The sequence below is a fragment of the Oreochromis niloticus genome, linkage group LG18, assembly GCF_001858045.2.
Source record: "Oreochromis niloticus isolate F11D_XX linkage group LG18, O_niloticus_UMD_NMBU, whole genome shotgun sequence".
Classification (NCBI taxonomy): domain Eukaryota; kingdom Metazoa; phylum Chordata; class Actinopteri; order Cichliformes; family Cichlidae; genus Oreochromis; species Oreochromis niloticus.
This window is the reverse complement of record NC_031982.2, coordinates 18,058,279-18,065,771: the sequence shown is the minus strand read 5'-3', so window position 1 is coordinate 18,065,771 and position 7,493 is coordinate 18,058,279. Positions and strand designations below refer to the sequence as shown.

Here is a 7,493-nt window from a genome sequence, read left to right as displayed (position 1 = left end):
ATAAAATAAGTAGTGGTGGGAATAGCAAAAATCCCTTTTCTTAATTTCTTAGCTAGCAATAATTGATTTCATTTAAAAAAAAGTTGAAAGATAGCAGAATAAAATTGGTTTGTAGGTTTTCCAGCATTTTAACATATGCTATAAGTTGCATAACAGCCCCCTGAAATGCAATCCAAAGGTGAATACACGTAAACCTAACTGTGGATCACTGCAGCGACAACAAATGGTGGGGATATCTGGTTACAGTATGCAGGAAGGCTGCAGTCGAACAGGAAAAGCCAATCATCAGACACCTTATCAAAATATGACAGCTGGCTGAGTCTGTCAGTGAAGGGGGGAACCTCCCACCCCACATGCTGGCGATAATAAGACCCTTGATATCTGCACTAAGCCAAGCAGTGAGTTCTGCCATCTCAACCACCTCTGCTATTGGTCTTAACAACAACAAGGCGGGAAGGGTTTTGGGATGTGATCATTAGAACAGTAAGCAACACTGCAGAAGTGGAAAAAAGTATTTGCATTCTTTAAAAAACAAAGTTGCACATATAGTATCACAGGATATAAAAGGTGAATTGTAAAGCTTTAAATACGTCACATTTCTGCTGTCAGAGACATGCAGGTGGAATACAGAAGTCTCTAAAAGCTGCTGTTTTTCTTTTGCAAAGGAAACTTTCTTACTCCTTGGGCTTGTGATGAATTTTGGGCCTAACATTGGTGAACTGAGACATGTCTGGTAATTCTTGGTGATCTCTGTGTGTCATCGTCTTGACTTTACAAACAGTTATATGGTTCAGTTTACTGCTGTGCCCTTTTGGCTCCTCCTGTTTGCCTTCTGTTCTCGACAGAAGTCCTCCATTTATAAATTTTGATCAGGATTAGTAAATGTGATGGAGGACTGATTTGCTTTGCGTATGATTTGAATAATAGTGTGCAGACAAGCAATCCTTGAACTTTTCTCGGAGCTTACTTTGCTTTTCTTTGACATTTTTTGCAGGTTTTAATCAACCACCTCCAAGGTTATTCTTCAGGGCTGCATAAAGTAATTTATATTTAAGTTAAAAAATCCTTTAAAGCAATTGCATGTGCTGTAAAGAGCAGGCATTTTGGATCTGTAGTCTGGTGTCTGCTGTTACTGTAAACAGCTCTTTTGGCGCCCTTGGGTAACGGAAAGTCTGCTAAATTCAAGACTGAAGGACACCTAAATGTCACTGACCCCTTTTGTAAGCTTTTGGTGGCCACACCCAAAGCTCTATCCTGATTGGAGGCTTCCAGGTGATTTCTGTCCAACAATCATATTGATGGCTACCTGGGGGCCTTCAGGAGATTTCGTGTGAGAAGACGATCTCGCCAAGTGAGATGTTGTCAGGAGAGCAGAGAAAATGCATAGAAGAGAAAACCCTTCAGGCAGTCGTTGGAAAAACCATCCATCCCCTGAGGAATGCTGGTCTCTGCCAGAGAAAACAACATAGAGCAATCTTTGTGTTTGAAACAAAAGCCTGGGCTTTCCCATAACAATGCCAAATCATCTGTATCCACTATTCCCTTGAGATCCACCTCTAGTGTGACAATAAACACGAACTTGCCCCCAAGAAAGTGAGAAAAGGCTAACATTTCCACTGAATCCAGTGATACAAAACAAACAAACATGGACAGGTGGGTTGGGTCAAAAGACCTCTTCCCCTTCGCAGAGTTGCCTGATACCTTGATGAGGATGGATTTTCTCTTCCTTCTGCTTCCTGAGGCAAAGGGGTGCAAATGAGTCAGTCTTCCAAGTAAGGAATATTTGCACTCCTCAGGAACAATCTTCTTAGTGCTCATGCATCTTGTAAAGACGTAGTTTGCCTATGACAGGCTAAAATGAAGGACAGCAAGGCGATATGCTTGCCCTTGAAGGACAATGTAAACATATTCCTTGTGTTTTGGAAGAATGGAAGTACAAAATATTTTTTTTAATCTATGGAGGCAAACCACTAGCCTGAAATAAACACCTAAAAAGATTCTGATCTTTTCTTCTTCCTGTGTCAGAATATATGTCGAATAAAATGCTTTTTCAGCTTCTGCCCTCAAAATAACTGACCAGCCAGTGTTTGATAGCAATCATCAGACTCCCATGATGTCATATGACAGCAAGGCTGGATACCAAATGCTCTGCTTCGCTGGTCATCACTCCAAAGACATGGATTACTTCCTCACTTCCTCTAATAATCTTCCTGCATGCTGTAGTTGTGACATTCTTGGCAGCGCTGCCATAATTATTTAAAGAAGGCTATCGCTTACCAAAGATTAAAGCATGAGACAACAGGCTTGTTCCTAAGAAGCAAGACACTGATCCAGGTCGCGTATATGGAAACCAGGAAATCTGAACTGTGAACAAGCCACAGGAAATGATCCAAACTCCAAGCAGACCGACTTTCAAAGATGCACACAGATACGCATCTAAATAGGAACATCACCATACAGTTAGTCTGTCACACTGAATACCCAGTGTGGATCTGAAGCTGATGTAGGCCTGAGGTAAACTGCAAAGCTTGGATCAGATTCTCCAACCATTCTGCTAGTTCACAGCACAGATAAATAAGCAAAGACAGACGCTATTATCTAGCCCTTTTCTCTTCTACTTCTTCCAGCTGCTCTATTTGGGTTCACCACAGATGTACTCATTTCTGATTTTGTCCATTCTAGTCAATGAAGACCTCCAGCTCAGCCTCTTGTCTTTTTGTCAGTACCACTGTCTACAAACCATACATCATAGCCGGTCTCACTACTATCTTCCCTTTCACTTCTGCTGCTATCTTTCTGTCACAAATCACCCCAGACACTCATCTCCACCCACTCCACCCAGCATTCACACTCTTTTTCTCCTCTCTTGTGAACTATCTGTCGCTATGTATGGTTGACCACCTGATGTATTCCAACCCCCACCTTGAACTTATTTTTCACTCCAACCAAAGCAACATCACACACATAAAGACTTTTATCTAAAATTCACAGTCCAGTGGGTACATCAAGGACAACTCGGGGTTCTGTATCTTGTTCACAGTTACTACACTGTAAAAAAGAAAATGTTGAGAAAACGTAAAATTTCAAGGCAACATGATGCAAGAGATTTTTGAGTTTTCTCAACTTTCGCCAACTGTTGTTGACTCAACTAAGGTTTACAAGTTCTGCCAACTTGGATCTTCTTGTTCACCTAATTAGGATAATCCTGGAAGTCTAACGAAGAAATTCTGGTTTCAATGCCATGTATTTCTGCCTTCACCAAACACAGATATTCTTGTTGAGTAATCATACAATTCTTACTCCAGTGAGTTGAAAATTTACCTATATAAACAAAGGAAAATGTATGTTGTTATTATACTTGAAAAAACACTTAATAGATATAGAATAAAACAAAGCACAATTCAATGTTATCTAAAAGCTTATTTATTTTGTTCAACAGTCTTTTCAGTACATTTCAGAATGTCATGGGTAGTAGGGTGAATTTCTGTTAAAAAAAACAAAAAGAAAGAAAGAAAAGAAATAACAAACAAACAAAAACGTGTTGCCAGTTTCTTTTGGGTGCTTTGAGCACCCCAGCAGAGACGTTAAAATTCCAGAGTCCAGAACCAAAAAAGAAAAGTGTCCAGCAACTTAATAATTCATGCACACACACCCTGACCGTCTTGTAAAAGCTGAACATAACTATTGCACATTAAATAGGGTAGTGCTACAAACGATTGCCTATGCACCCAGACATTGACATTTTACACAGGCTTACTATGATGAACTATGGAAGTTAAAAGTTCTTAGAAATGTTACCATCAATGAAGAGGAAACTAACACTATAACAAATCTTTTAAAATACTACAAGACAAATTTTCACCATATATTCTCAACAATACAGATTCATCTGACTAAAATTTACATTTCGAATAATGATTTATCCACTTCACCTTCATATTGTCCGACCAGGCCAAAATAAGATGGCCTGAATTGCTTCAAAGGTAAAACTCATCTGCTTTGGATAATCAATGTTGAGGGCATACAGAAGGCCAAAGAGGTGTGCCAGAGCAGTAGAGAGATCTGGAATGTTATGTAGCACAATGTCCCCTTCCAACACAACTGCATGTTCTCGCACAGACGTATCAGCATCGTCATCTTGTAGGATGGTGAGGATGGCAACTGATGCACTGTTCAACACGGGTTCCAAAATGTCAGTGTCCTGAAGAAAAGTAAAATATGAATTATTGAAAGCTAAGAAAAACTAAAGACAAAACAAATTTCTAAAGATTTTAACTTTAACCTCTATACCATGCTGGTCGTTTGACCCATGGAGGTTTTAAGAAGAAAAAGCTTATTTTCTTTTAATTAATGCCACCTTGTGAGTTTTGTACAAAAATATTTTCTGCTATGGAACAACCACTAACAATGCCCAGCTGCTGCTCAGCAGAAAAAAAAAGGAGTGAGAGTTATGACAACTGCAGTCCCCACTATAAAATTATCTGGACTGCACTGAGAAAGTGTACATTTCCATTTTGGATAAACTCATCCTTTAAAAACATCTCATAGCAATTAGTTTTACTTGCATTACTTTTTTGTACTTACTAAGCACTTCAGGAAAACCTCTGTTGCATCTTCTCTTGAGGAAAATGGGCAGGCCTCTCAGTGCCCGTTGGACACAGTGTTGGATGTCTAAAGAGTATTCAGTGGAAAACAAGAATTTCAATTAGTGAAGTAACATGGTGTACTATACACAATGCAAAATCAGAACTCTCATAGTAATGTAAGTAAAGCACAGGTCAGACCCAGCAACACGCAAAACGTACAACCCCCCCCCCCAAAAAAAACAACAACAACACCATGTTAACAATTTTACTTTTGTTTTACAAATTAAATAAAATACTGCCAAATAAGAACAAAGCAATGACTCATGACATTCATTTTTACTGACATATCCACTGATGTGTTTTGTTTGAAGCCAACATCTTTTTCAGTTTCTGTTAAGAGAAAAGTATACTCTCTTCTAAAAATGTCAGATAAAGGAGCACTTCACTCACCTGTTCATCAAGTTTATCCAGGAGGTCTTCCATCTCCTCACCAAGAGCTCCCTTCTTAGACCAGTACAGTTTCAGCAGGCCAGGCACAACTTTGTCAAGGGATGCATTGAAGGTCCCCAGGAGGTCTTTGCTTGTGATCCGATGAAATTTTCAGATATCTAAACAATACATTCACCAAAATATTGTCATTTATTCAGCACAGAAAATTCCTGGGTAGCTGTCTTGGACAGTCTGCACCATGTTATATGCCTGACTGTGTTATCAACAGCAAAGCCTACTTCAAAAATCTCTCATGAATACGTCTTTTGCACAGGAATAGAAACACCCCCCACAAAACCCAGTATCAATATGAAAATACATATTATGTTCTAAGTTGCACCAAAATCTGTGACCAATCAGATTCTGTGACCTGCCTTAGTATTCTTTCCCTTACAATCTCAGGCTATAGAAGTCCTATTTCTAGCACAAAAAGAAAAAAAATACATGCTAAGTCAAAATTATGTGATTGCCTTTCTGTTTCACAATTTCGATTTAGCATGGGGACTCTTGTACTGGCAGAAATGTTCAGGGTAAGGATTTCAATATAACACTGGCAAGGGCCTTGACTGGAGTGGTAGCACAAGATAATAAAGTTGGCCAATGCATTACCCCAGCAAATACCGTACTGCTTCAATATAGTCAATCTAGTATAAATCATGCCCAATTTGAATAATAATTAAATTATAAATGAATTAGGACAGTCTTACCTCCTCAGAGGAAAACAGCGCAGGTCATCTCTCCTGGACCTCAGATACCATAGGCTGACACTCCACGACCTCTCTCCGCCTGAGAGAAAATGTTTGCAATAATGAAACATTTCAATATAATGTAGAAAAAAAACGAGAAAAAAGTTACGGATCGGACTCCCCGATCCTTACTGCGCATGTGCAAAGTCGGACCGTACAGATCGCGTCTACCCGTGGAATTGTACATAAAATCAATACTCCACCAACAAAAAGGCTCTCAAAACAATACAATACTTTTCCACAGCTTTGAAGGATGGGTCAGGTGTATCCTTCGTGGCCCACCCTATGCCAGAATTCATAGCGCGGCCCAGCCGATTCTAGTTTCAAACAATGGCGGCAGCCACTTAGTTTTAATATTACTCTTATTACTCTTTCTGGGTCACAAAGTAAACTTTTAAGGTATTTTCAGGCGAGAATGTAGCTGTGTAAATTTCAAATATCCGCTCAGTTTATTAAGACAACACATTTTTGCAAAAATGCTTCTACGTTTTCGGAGACGTCTGTTACCACCAGCTTCGATAGCTAGCTGGGGATTCAAGGCTCGCTAGAGCAGCGAGAACAGCGAACTCCTGGCATATCATTTTCAACCCCCCGCGCGGTCCTTCGCTAGCTTAAACATGATATATAAGTCCCTTAGATGACTTAAATATGTTATTGTTTGGCTTTTTTTCAGTGCTTTACTCGTTCCACCCTCCTGGGTCCTCAGGAGGATGCAGCCTAGCGCTTGTAGAAAATCCTAATAACAGATGTCGTTAGCTTACCTGCTAGGGCAAATGGCCGGCAGCTCCCGCACCTGTCCAAAAAATGGTCAAATAATACACTCCAACTTCAGACCAGGTAAAATCCGTAATGGTCGAAAAATTGTAATTTTCATCCAACTTTGGCCACGTTTGTTCAAAGTTTCTTAGCAGGTTTTCAGTTCAGAACACATCGTCAAACCACTATCACACAGTCTGCTCAGACTCGTTTGGTCTAGTTCAAACTTATTCAGACCACGACGTGTGCCAGTCACCTACGGGGTTTCCCACCGGTTCCCAACTCGACTCAAAAAATCTACTCAAAAGTTGATAATCTTTGTTATGCTCGCTAGAAAATCTTAGTTAGGACAACAATGGAAGAAATTTGTTGGGCAGACAAGCTATTTTAGGTTGTAAATGGAAAGTTTTATTTCTAAGTCAGTTTAATTTGAAAACTTTACTCAAATCAACAATTACTAGTTATCGTTTTTACAGTGTACAACACATGGACAGAAGGAGCTCGCGATCAATCCGCAGACCTTCTGATTGGTAGATGACCTGCCTACCACCTGAGCCACAGCTGCCCTAAACTGACCACACCACACATCTCACCTCTGTTACGCTGTCCTCACCTCCTACATCACCCTCACATACTTCTCTGCCCCTCCAGACTTCTTCCTGTAGTACCACAGTTCCTCCCTTGGCACCCGATCTTCTGTTTTCTGATTTTTCCTATATTAGAAAGTCCATATGAGACTCACGTTACCACAGGAAGATTAAGTAGTTACCAGAAGTTACCTTTACTAAAAATGAAAAAGGAATAAAACAAAAAAGAAATGCAGGATTTTTTTTCATCTATCATCCTAAAGCCAAGCTGCACTGTGCCTCGCAAAAGCACAATGCACTTGCTTCCCTTCAGATCTGCAGGCAAAGAA

General features: G+C 39.9%; 2 long non-coding RNA genes across 2 annotated transcripts; one reads left to right on the top strand and one right to left on the bottom strand.

Annotated features, from left to right (window-relative positions):
* Positions 1-413: 413 nt before the first annotated feature.
* Positions 414-3,018, top strand: LOC112842951 (uncharacterized). Its single transcript, XR_003215036.1, has 3 exons — positions 414-567; positions 666-733; positions 995-3,018. It is a non-coding gene; the product is annotated as an uncharacterized LOC112842951 (long non-coding RNA).
* Positions 3,019-3,654: 636 nt separating this feature from the next.
* On the bottom strand, positions 3,655-7,055 carry LOC109195355 (uncharacterized). The gene is made up of 5 exons (XR_002056984.2): positions 6,583-7,055; positions 5,783-5,861; positions 5,037-5,194; positions 4,585-4,671; positions 3,655-4,201 (listed from the first exon to the last, which is right to left on the bottom strand). It is a non-coding gene; the product is annotated as an uncharacterized LOC109195355 (long non-coding RNA).
* Between the last annotated feature and the right edge of the window lie 438 nt (positions 7,056-7,493).